This window comes from Tympanuchus pallidicinctus, unplaced genomic scaffold (assembly GCF_026119805.1).
Source record: "Tympanuchus pallidicinctus isolate F22 unplaced genomic scaffold, pur_lepc_1.0 scaffold7, whole genome shotgun sequence".
Lineage (NCBI taxonomy): Eukaryota > Metazoa > Chordata > Aves > Galliformes > Phasianidae > Tympanuchus > Tympanuchus pallidicinctus.
The window spans coordinates 3,008,122-3,020,266 of record NW_026294791.1 but is presented as its reverse complement, the minus strand read 5'-3'; the positions used below and the strand labels follow the sequence as shown (position 1 = coordinate 3,020,266).

Genomic DNA, 12,145 nt, shown 5'->3' with positions numbered 1-12,145 from the left:
CTGGCTGGTTGTTTTACTTTTTGTTCTACTTTATGAATCAGACTGATAGCAAAAGAAGGCCATTCTGCCTTGAATCCTCATTTGTTTTTTGTACATTTAGGTTTTGGTTTGCTCTCATAGAAGGTTACTCACAAGTTCTAGGTGCCCTGGCAATTAGCTAGATTCACAGTCCAATTGGAATAAACACCTGGCAACATAATGATCCTCCTGCACAGAAAAAGCAAATCCATCTGACCAGCCAATAAATCAAGTGGCAGAATATACCCCATTCCACCCAGCTCCAAATCCCATGCCATCAGGCCTCCTCCAAAGCTGTTCTGTACAGATGGTTTTTTACATCGTGCCTGGAAGGATCAAAGATATTTGAGCTGTTTCACCCCACTGGGACTAGGGACAGGCTCCATAGCCAGTGGGCATTGGCAAAATGTGCTGTTGGCAGCCCTCTCCCTTCTCCAGTGAGGGTCTTTTCTGCCTGCCACACATGCAGTTGCAACTCACCCAAAGTGGTGGATAATGCTTCCCTTTGGAGAGGGACCAGCGTGCACCTCGAAGACCAAGCAGTCTTCCAGCCTCACTACCTCTTTAGCCTCTGAAAGCTGTTTTAATTTTACCTGAACATTTCTCAGAGACATCTGAAATGGAAAGTCAAAGCCTTGATTGTTGCATAGCAATTAGGAAGGAGTTAAACAAGATTAAGTGAACAAAAGGCTCCAAACATTTTCAGGTAATTGCGGTCAGCAAGTTAATCTGAACTCCTTCTGGGAGAATTCACCACATCCTTCAGACACATCTGTGTGTATTTCACTGTGACCAACACTGTCTCAGGTAAGAGGTAATTCCCTTACCAAAGGGTTAACTCTGCGCAGGAAGAAATGGTTGGATTAAAGATGAATTTCAGGCTACAATGTCAGGAGAAGCAGAGTTAAATGAGCTGCTGTATACTTTCTGAGAGTAGAACATCCCCTCTGTAATACATTGTTTCCTTCAAGGCAACAAAAGAAGAGAAATGGATGGTAAACCAAGCAAATACCCTTGACTAATGAAAGACATGAGGGCTGGCAAACTCCAAATGACTCCAAGTTGGAGATGTGAAAACCCACCCAATATTCATGTTTGTTTGTTTGTTCTTTTAATTGTCACCAAAATAATCTCTGTACTTGAACTGAAGTCTTATGCTAGCCAGTCTCCCATTAAATTCCCCATTTTCTGCTTTGGCTCAGTAGGATGCAGCAAGACCCTGCACCTCTGCAGTCATGCAGCCTGATGGCCACGATAAGCAGCTTTATCCTGGTGACAGGCCAGCTCCTTTCCTTGGCTGCAGACGCAAGAGAGTGGATTCCTGAAGTCCCCTGAAGGATCAATAGCACGTTTTTAAAAATGGATGTGCAGTAAGAGTTGGATTTCTGGAGGGGGAAGTGCTATTGGTGTTATTGGTTCCAGCCTGGTTAACTGAATGCTCCATGCAAAATGGAGTGAGGTGAGGCAATACCTGGCCACCCACTGATGTAACGAGGAGGAAACATAAAGCCACTAGAGAATACAGAGAGAATGTGGTATTTTGGCATTTTTAAAATGAAATGATAATTGTTAGACTTCAGGTAAATGTATGTTTTGGTGGGCACAGAAGAGAAGTGGGTTTGCACATGTAGGCCTTAGATGGATACTTTCACAGTGCCACCCTCCACTGGTGGAGGGGAAAGGCATTTGAATCATTATGTGCACCTTTAGCAAGATCCCATGACGTCATATTTCCAAATATTTTGCAAAAAATAAAGAGGCCGATTCGGTCATGAGTCAGATATTAACTTGAGAGCCACTGCTGAATTAATTTTATATCAATAACATTAATAATTATTGGGTGTTCTGATATAAATTAGTTAGCATTGTGCTAGAAAACGGTTTAGGATATATGGAGTGATTTACACAGCAGATCGTGTCATGTGTCTGTCTTCTCTGCTTTTCATATATTTATTTGGAAAGCCAGGCAGATATCAGAAAAAGTAATTAACAGATTTGGCTTGAAGAAATGTTTACATATTAGTGAATATTCTAGTAATAAAAACCTATCAGTGTGATCCCAGCAGCTAGGTGAAAAACAGGGAGAAAATATTTTACTTACTGGATATGCAGCATGAAATTAATTGCATCAATCATCTAAAAGTCACCTCAAGTTTTAGCAGGGTGGATAAACTCAATGAAATACAGGAGAAAGCAGTGAGAAAGAAGGCAGTCATGCCTGGCTACTTGCTCTCAGGAGATGACCAAGCTGCTACTGGAAAGCCAAGCTCTCAGCTGGAGAATGATCACTGCCTGTGGACCCAGTCAGCCACACAGATACTGATGACACAAGACATAAGATGGCCAGAAAGTTCTCTTGGTGGAAACAGTGATTTACCTGCAGATCTGCAAGTGCTGGGGACAGCCTGAGGCAGGCTTTGGCAGGGAAATCTGGCTGTGGGTTGTTTGTCCTCCAGACCAGGTAATTTCTTCTGTGACACAAACAGACTCAGAATATTACATGAGATAAAAAACAGAAGGAAGCTGGCACTGTTATTATTTATTTATTTCCTATTTATTAGCAGGTAATGGCTGACCTGCAGGCCATACTGAAGAAATGCATTAGTCTCACTCCTAAATTTACCAGTTTTGACTTCTGCTACTGAGCCTCAGAAATCTATCTCACATTGGTCAGTCTGGCCACCAGATTAGCTTCTTAGCTGCTGCTGAGGAAATGGCTGTACTGGAGGAATATGAGTTATTAAACCAAAAAATGCATCAGTAGTGTATGAATATGAAGGCTATCCAAGCATCTCTGCCTCGTACCTCACTGAGCTGGTGTTCAAGTACCCAGCGAAAAAGCAGCAATTGCTGCACAATTGCTGTTGTTCCAGAATAAAACTTGAAAAGAAACCAACCAACTTATCATCATTTGACCACTTCAAATTTATAGGAATACCAAAAAATTCATCACTTCCTAAACAGACCCAGGTGGGCTAGCAGCTGACAGCAAACCTTCCTGCTCAAAAGCCTTTGTATTTTTTTCTTGCAACGCAATGACACATTCTTGTTACATTCTCTCCACCCTTGACCCCCAGGACTGCCAAGCCTGGCTTCCTCCAAGCAAACATCTGTGTTTCAAGGCCCCATGCTTCTTCCCCAGGCTGTCCCTGTATCATAAGCTATACAAATAGGAAGCATAGATGAGTTCTTTTGATGTAAACCAGAGCAAAAGGGAGAGTGACAAACAACAAGTGGGGTAAGAGGGAGACTGTGAAACCAAAGCAAATAAAATTAGATCACATAGCTGCATAATTGAGCCGGTCCCTGTTTCCAAATCTTATCAAGGGACTACTTTCAAATGTAATTATAGCAAATTATAGCTAGTGATGCCAACCTACACACCACTGCTTATAGGCACAGCAGAAACTGGTCACACAGAGTCTCTGGAAGAGAAGAGGGAAATGGCCAGAGGATTTCTGGGAATACAGGTACACCCAGGCTTTAAAGTGCCCTATGAATCCTTTATCTGATCTAATAACTGGAACAGAGTTGGATTACATCTGCAGGGACCAGTCCACAGGATCTCAAATGTTAGGAAGATCTCTGTTTTGATAAGACCCAGTGCTCACCTGCTCTACAAACTTCAGGCTTCAGCTTTTTAGCTGTTTTTACTATGGGTGCCCAGGTTATGCATATTAACAGAGAAGCTGTTCAGGGATTAGAAGGGGAGAAGTAGGCTGCAGGTAATTTCTCCACCCAAAAGCAGGGTAAACGACAGACATCATGAGACAGGTCAAATTGTGCTGGTAAACGGTCACAACAAATAACAGGGTTGTATTTCATTATAACACAAGCTGCTCTGCAAGGGAAAAGGTCTTTTGAGATTTGTTGCAGAACTGCACAGATCACCTTATCTGTTCCTACTGGAGTGATTCAATTTGTTGTAGTGCGTCACTGATTCAAGGCCAGAACTTTGCTAACCCTAAGTGCTGTATGATTAACAGCCTCTTGCTCCAACAAATTGCTGGTTTGCACACTGCAACAAACTTCTCTTTGCAAAATTTGGTCTAATGTTTATTGCAGAGCTTCATATTTTGCATAGGATTTTGCTTCAGGGAAATTGGGTTTCCAGTATCTATCTCATTTCAGTGCAATTAGAAGAGAAAATCTGATTTTCTTTTAATTCAAGGTAGATCACATTTGAAGTATCACCGCGAAAGAAATGTCCTGCAGCTCACATTTTGATTTATGACTACTCCTTTCAGAACAATTACTATTTATACATTCATTTGTCGTGCCTCTTGGTGTCACATTTTTGGCAAAGTCACCAGACAATGTAGTGTGTCCCAATTCTCCCTCCATCAGAAAACATTTAGCCGAATTGCCTTTTACTGACGATACTGCCTTTTAATTTTGCAAAATGAGAACGTGGATTGTACCACTTTACTCAGCTCTTCCTTTGATTAATGGGAATGCACTTCTGCATACAGAGAACGAGGCTTCATGCATTATGGCCTGAAACAATTCCAATATAAAGTTTCAAGTATAAAAAACCCCCGGGAACTTACAATGTATGGCTCTAAGGTAGGTTTGGGGTGAACTGAAAGGTGAGACAGTGGAAAGGCAGAGGTTCTGCTGGAAACAAGGCTGTTTATGGGAACCAAGTCAGTGCCTGGATGTATGTATTGCTTGGATAAGGACCGGAGAAGAAAAGAAAGACACTGCTGATAATGATAATAGATGATTCTGTTTGCTGCTGTCTTCCATCATAGAGAAATACCATAGGCCAACAGTTAAACATCATCTATTTTAATTAGCATCTAAAGCATTTAGTTATCTATGTAGTAAGTAACTGCAACAAAACTATGTCAGGGTGGAATGCAAAGAGGGAGTTGTGGAAGGAAAAGCAATCTGATCTGTGCTCAGAACTGTGGCCTCCCTTCAGATACCTAAACGCTTACATCCTAAATTCCAGCTGACATTTTAAAAGGAATAAAAAATGAAGGGGAGGACAACAACAACTGATACGAAGAAATTGAAAAGTTGAGGGCAGGAGAATTAATGGACCAACTTTTGGACATAAGCAGAGTTACATGCTGGCACAAATGCCATCAGCCCACTGCTCAGTGTATGAATGGACTGCTAAACACTCATGAACTTCTACAAGGTATTCACTATTTAAAGTGTGAGATATTAACCACTTAATTCATTTTTAAAACACTGACTATTTGTGATCTTAATTCAAACTCTGCTTCTACTTATATCTTCTAGGGGGTGGATGGGAACCACAGCCAAGTGCAGCCTCCATCTCTCGCTTCCTCCAGACCAGGCATGCTGCCCTTCTCAAAGAGAAAGCTTCCCAAATGCTCATGGCACCTACATTACAAGTGAGTGCATGCAACATGTTTCCAGGAATCACTTGCTCTTCCTCACACTGACTAGGCTGGACGTGCACTCTGTGTACTGGGGTCTCAAACAAGGCATCCCAATGCTCTCAGCACAGCCCTGCAGAAAGCTGTCTTTATGGATTGTGAGTTTGGCTTTGACCAGATTGTTTAACTCTGCTTTGTATGGTGAGCTTCCCTAATTAATGGCCACGTTTTCATCGAGCCTAGAAAAAAATGGAACTACACTTCTGAGTGCAAAGCTGCTCTGAACAGCTTGCCCAGAAGTACAGTTACTGAAAATGTTTACACGTGTAATTTTATTGCAAGTGTATACACAACAGTGTCTTTATTGATTACTTTCCCAGTTATGGAAGTGTCTCACTATTTCAATCCCCCAGCTCAACCTGCAACCTTTCCAGTTCTATCACGCACCATTTAAAGCTGTTCTAATATTAGCAACTCTTTATTTCCACAACCTGGTTTTTCCATATTTTCAGCCCTGTGACCAGCAGAAAGCTCACTGCCAAATAACAATGAGCTCATCTCAAATGCTAAAGCAGCCAGTGCCAGGTGAACAAATTGTCTATTATTAGACTTTTTTCATGCACTAAGAGCTTTTGTTCCCTCCTTGCCTGTCTTAACACCTGCTGTTGCAATGTGTATCAACTTTCAGAACATGGTTTGCACAACAGAACATAAAATGGATTGGGGAAATTGCTCATACAAAAAGTGATTAAGTTTTGTAAAGAGAGCTTTGTCAAGTAAAGAGGAGAAAAAAATAAGGCACGTGGTGATGGGATGGAAGTAATTACGAATATAAATAAAAAACCTGCACTAAACTGATGCAACAAAAAGTTAGGCATTCAATGGCAGTAAATTCATTCAGTGGCACACAAATAGTTGTGAGAAATGAATTTGTATTAGTAGTAGTAGTAATAGGAATTTTTTTCCTTCAGTGAGTTTCACACAAATATAGAGTGTTTGACTGGTGTGTGAAAGCGTTGATGGGATTGTGTGGGTTGGGCATATGGAAAAGGTGTAACCCAAACCCAGCAGCTTAAAAAACACATATATAGATATTTAAAAATATTTAGTAGTGTGATCCAAGCGTTAGAGAAGGAAATTATAATTAACAGGTTATAAGGTACGTTATGAAGAGGTCTGACTTGTGCTGGAACAAGAATAGTCATTGCTCATGGTAGGGAATTGGACTACTGTTCCTAGGTGAAATGGTATCTTTTTGCTTTTCACTTTTTTATTCTGTCAAGAAAATCATAGTTAGAAGGTTGCTTTTACAAAGTGGAAGAGCAGTGCGACCTGTGGCATGAGCAGAAGCAATGTGTCAGGGCAGGCAAAATTCCTGTCTGTGGCTGAATCCCTTCTCCACTCAGCAACTCAGCAATATGCACTTACAGTAAAACAAAATTCCTCTTTATCCATCTATCAGCTGTCATATCTATCTAGATTGGGAACGTTTCCAGCCAAGGACTCTCTCCTTTATCTCATGCATAGAACATGGGGACTCTGGGCTCAACTGCATACGGGGCACACAGTGAAGACATCTACAGGAAGTGAAACTGAAAAGTTTTTGTTACTTCTTGTTACTTTGGAACAAATTCTGACCTAGATTTAGTACCTCTACCTCTATCAGAAAGCTAACAAAGGCCAATTTCTAGAAAATCAGAGCTTAGGTTTCAGGTGACTTATTAAAAATTCAAATTACAAGTAAGCTTTCCATACAAATAATCCAACAAATAACTTCTATACATAATTGAGTTTCTCTGGTTTTTCTCTTCTTCCTCCTTCTCTTCCCCTGCCTCCCCCAGATCACACACTATGAGGATACACATAAATGGCATCTCCTGCACAGGACACAGCCTCGTAAGCTCATGCTTCTATGGAAAGTCTTACATGGTTCTGGCTGCATTTGGATTACATCATTCTCAGATTGAAATTGAGGAGAAAGAGGGATCGTTACTGACTTTTCACGTTGCTTATTTAAAAAATACAACCAAAGAAGTTATGAAGAAAATATTACTCACTAAAAACAGAAGGACAGTGAGCAGACTCAGCAGAAGGATTCGCTCTACTTAAATAGTAAGTCCAAACGCATCTGCTAAAACATTAACAAAATGAAACTCACAGAAAAAACCAACACAAAGTCACTTAGGGTGTTGATCAGAATTATTTAAACTCATTCTCTGTTACCTGCAGTTATCACCAGCTTGGCACATAGCTCAGCCTCCTGGCCAGACCTCTGGAACCATGGCAGGAGAGGCAAGTTCAGCACAGCAACTGGCCCTCACCCAGAGATACCTGTGTAGCACTCTCTGCTTCAAGTTACCCAAGTCTCTTTTGCATCCACTTCATTCTTTCAAGAGATATAAAACACTTATGAGTGTGAGGGGGTGAGAGATGCAAGCAACTAAGTTCACTAAGGAGTCAGCAGGTAGAACCACTGCTCTGCTGAGTCTTTCCAAAAATCTACACAAAATGTGGAATGTTGACTTTGATGTATTATAACGTCATAAATCGATTAATAGAAAAGTGAAACTATACAAACAAAGAAGTAGATATACAATAGGGGACAAACAAGAGGAAGTTTCACTTAGGTGGACCAGAGTCTGCATGAGCTTATGCAGTTTAAAGAAAGAAGCTTGGAAAAAAAAACAATGATCCATGCAAAAATCTGAGTGCACATGATGAAGTCTTGCTGTTAGACACAATAATCCCCATTTCTGTGCGAGATTTATTCTGAGCATTTCTTATTACACCTCTGAACATAAACATAAAACACATATGAAAGCTAATAGCAGGACAATTCACTCACATAGATCATTCAAAACGGATTTGACGTGGTCCCTTGTATCAGATGGCCAAGCACATCTTTCTTGTAAGATCTTTTAACACGCTGTATATCCATCAGCACAGAAGAGACGTTTCTGCCTCTGGTGTTTGCACACTGCTGTCACATGACCGCTGTAAAATAGGTTCAAGGGGCTCATGAATCTGCCTTAGCCACCAAAGATAAACAAATCTGGAACTCATTAGTCTTCACACGGCAGTGTTTTGGCACACAGAGGAAAAGGAGTTATCAAGACTAAATTCAGAAAGGTTGATATATGTATCTACATCTCAAAATGTCTGTTAAACTGCCAACATGCTTCACATAGTCCCTGTGAGGTTTGTATTTTTTCCTGCATTGTTTAAGCTGTCAAATGTTAATGTGTTTCTGGCTTAATTTATTACACTGATATGACAAGTTATGAGCAAATGTATTCTTGTTTACTACTGTTAATATTTTGGTTATACTCATTAAGAGCAGTTTTAAGATTAGTCTTTTTTGTTATTTTGCATAGTAGAAAGAAACAAAAAGTCTTTACTAAGGACTGCATCTCACTTCAGCTAACGGTACAGGCTCTTAAAAATAACTTGCCCAATTAACTCTTACAGCACTGCCAGGGACTGGGATGAATCCCAACAGAGGAGTCTCCCATACCCTGCCAGATACACAATGTCTGACTGCTGTGGGATGTCACACGTATAGGAGAGATGAACGTCTGCACTTAGGGAAAATCCAGAATGTGGTCTTAGCCAGGTTAGAGTGCCCCTCAGCATAGCAGGAAGTTGAGATTCATGGAATTTGCTGTCATGTGGGCAGGACCATCCTTCCCAATATTAGAGAGAGCACAAAGTATCTCCCAGAGTTTTCCCTACTGTATCAAAATCATTTTCTTGAGTTTTCTAAGAGACTGCCCATTTTGTTGGAGAGGCAACAGGGCTCACTGTGCAAACGTCATACTCTGCTCAAAGGCTCGCACAGCAGCATGTGGCTCTGCCTGCAGTACACAATACATGGAAAACACATTCTTCAGGACCTGATGGAGAGGTTGATGCAGCTCACAACCAAACTTTTCCCATGCTGGCCTTCATTTCAAGCAATGTTTCCTCCTTGTCATGTGGTTACGAACTTATGGTGGAAACACTGGGACCACATCAGCCTTCAGGCCTCAACAACACTGGCTGATGGAGGCTGAGTTCACTGCCTGCCCCCATAACACTGCTCCTGAGGTTTACTGAATACACGTATTTCCCAAACAATCATGTCTGTTTGTTGGCAGAACTCAGAACATCTTTATACATATACAGCACTGTGATGAGCACTTATAATGTCAGGCTGTCATTCACACAGCATGATATAACATGACATAGCTCAGTCACAAATACTATTGCGACAAATTTAGAAGTAGAGTTGGATGAAGATTTGTAATTTTGGCACAGGAATGATCCTAATATTCCAAAGTTTGTTTTCATTCTGATTTGGAAGGAAAAGAAGGAAATCTAGAAGGTTTGAAAAATTATCAAACAACTCAAATAAGTTTCTAATTAAAATCCAGCTTAGTTGCTCAACACGAAGCAGTGAAAGTGGAAGTCCAGATGAATGAGGGTCTCAGGGCTAAGGAGACACTGCTCCCAGGCTCCTGGCTTCCCATCCATACAAAAAGCCCAGAGCTGCAGCAACCTGCCCAAGAGGCTGTCAAGTTGCCAGTCCACTTAGACTCTGATCTCTCTTCCATCCTACAACCAGCTGCCAGACTGCTCTGGTGCTCACAGAACCACGTGTCCAAGTAATCATCTGAAGATGAACCACTGGTGGGGCAGAAGCAAATCTCCTGAACTCTCTAAGCTGCAGGCATACAAGTGAATATCCAGAAACAGAACTACATCATTTCATGGTAACCATGGGTGTGATCCAAAGCCCAGAGTTGGAACTTCTAATTTATCACCACGCTACTACATCTTCCATGGAGCACTACAGCACTGCTTTTATATTTCTTTACATTTCACAAAGATCGGCAGCCCTGCATGTAATCCTCCAACCACCTACCACCATATTCATGTATGTATTTCTTTCAATTCTGTGTCGTGCCTTCTGTAAGACAATCAAATTCCTAGCTGTCACAAGCCAGTCCAGCCATCCTGATAAAACATGCCCATTTAAAGAGGTCAGTAATACAGACTTTGTCACAGGCACAGTTATTTTCACCTGTAAGCAGAGGTATCCCTCCATCCAGCTAACAGATTTCCAGATCAGGATGAGGCAATCCTGATACAAAACTTCTCCACTTGCTTAAACACAAAAGGCACCACTGTCTTCTCAATGGCTTATAGTAAATCATTGGTACAGCTTTCACCCATCTACTCTTCACCACCATTGTGTGAAGTGGCCTACAATGCTGACATCACTTCTGTCTAAATGTTTCCCTCCTTTATTTTCTTTGTAATGTTTCTTGACTCACATAAAAACCCTGCAGAGAACGGATCAAGTGCTTTCATCATTGAGCTCTACTCATGTTTGATCATTCAGTTCTCAGTAGATGAAATATGTTTTAAGGCATAAAAGTGCATTGTTTCATATGTATAGGAAAGTCAGTGATGATGGATAGATCTCAGCCTGCATTGGAAATAGAGTACCTCTCTAACAAGTTGTCAATCTCAATTAAGACATCAACATGTCAAATTAAGAAGATACTGCTGCACAGCCTATTGTTGAACTGCATGTCAGGTGAAATAAGCACTAATTATACACTTAGCCAGATATGTCTATTCAATATTACTTCAAAACTAAGGTCACTGAGTTATTATGAAATGGTAGTTTACACTATTTTGGATCCCACCAAATGGCAGGTGGCCATACAAATATGCAACTCAGCATGTTCTGCTTGGTCCCCACAGCTGTGCTGCCAATCAGTTAAGGATGGCTGCAAGTAAATGCTAATTAGCTTCTGTTGATCTGCATATTCCAGCAGCCTCCCAGGATTCCCATTTTGATATGCAAGATTGCCAGTTGGGTATGTGATTGAATTAAGAACCAGAAAAGATTTTATCTTCCATACAGGAAAATGTGGGTCTGAATCCCCAGCAGAGGCTGTTATCACTCTGATTTATGTTTGGCAGTGTCTGTCATTGGAGTGGTAGCAAAGGCTCAGTGCTAGAGGGTGCTGCCTGCCTTCCTTTGGAGAAAGAGCCTCCTTATTAAGAGCAAACACTTACCATCTGGGGCCAGACCCACTCCTGGCTTTTACATTTGCAAGGGTTCCGCCTGTCTGTTCCCCACTCAGGGTCCAGCAGATGCTCTTCTGTAGGTTGACTGCCTCTTGAAAAATAGAATATGAGAAAAAGATAAATAAAGTGTAGAAAGGTTTGGAGTTGCTGGAGATTTTTTGCACTGATAGGATTGTAAGAGGCAAAAAGAGAAGATTTAGCAGGGTTGTAAATAGCCCATTAATAGCTAGCTGGTTAAGTTCACAAGGACTACTTCAGAAAGAAATGGCTGGAAAGTTGTACTTCTGGGACCAGAGTGTTTAGATTTTGCACCTGTACTTCATAAGGGAAAAAATATGATCTCATTATGTAAACATTACAATAACAATTTTCAGAAATTTTGCTTGGCTCTGCTAATAGAGAGCATTGGTTCCCTGTAGTGAGGAAACAATATTTCTCAGAAACTGCTCACTGCATATGATAGCAAAATAAAATTCATCTCAGTTGTGACTTTTCTCTTCGTGGCTTGATTCAACAATGGAAGAAAAATGATTATTTAATTATTGTGCCAAGTTTCTGTAGGTTGATATCATTACTTGACTTTAAAGAACGCTTAAAAAAAAAAGTTGGATGGTGAAACATTACGTGCTGCTTTAAAATGATAGGAAACAGTTCTTCCTTAGGGCTTTTAAGTTATTTTCTTTTTAAATGAT

General features: G+C 40.8%; 1 long non-coding RNA gene across 1 annotated transcript; it reads right to left on the bottom strand.

Moving 5' to 3' along the window:
* Window positions 1-504: 504 nt before the first annotated feature.
* On the bottom strand, window positions 505-11,887 carry LOC128072526 (uncharacterized). Its single transcript, XR_008202325.1, has 3 exons — window positions 11,442-11,887; window positions 2,396-2,489; window positions 505-632 (listed from the first exon to the last, which is right to left on the bottom strand). It is a non-coding gene; the product is annotated as an uncharacterized LOC128072526 (long non-coding RNA).
* Between the last annotated feature and the right edge of the window lie 258 nt (window positions 11,888-12,145).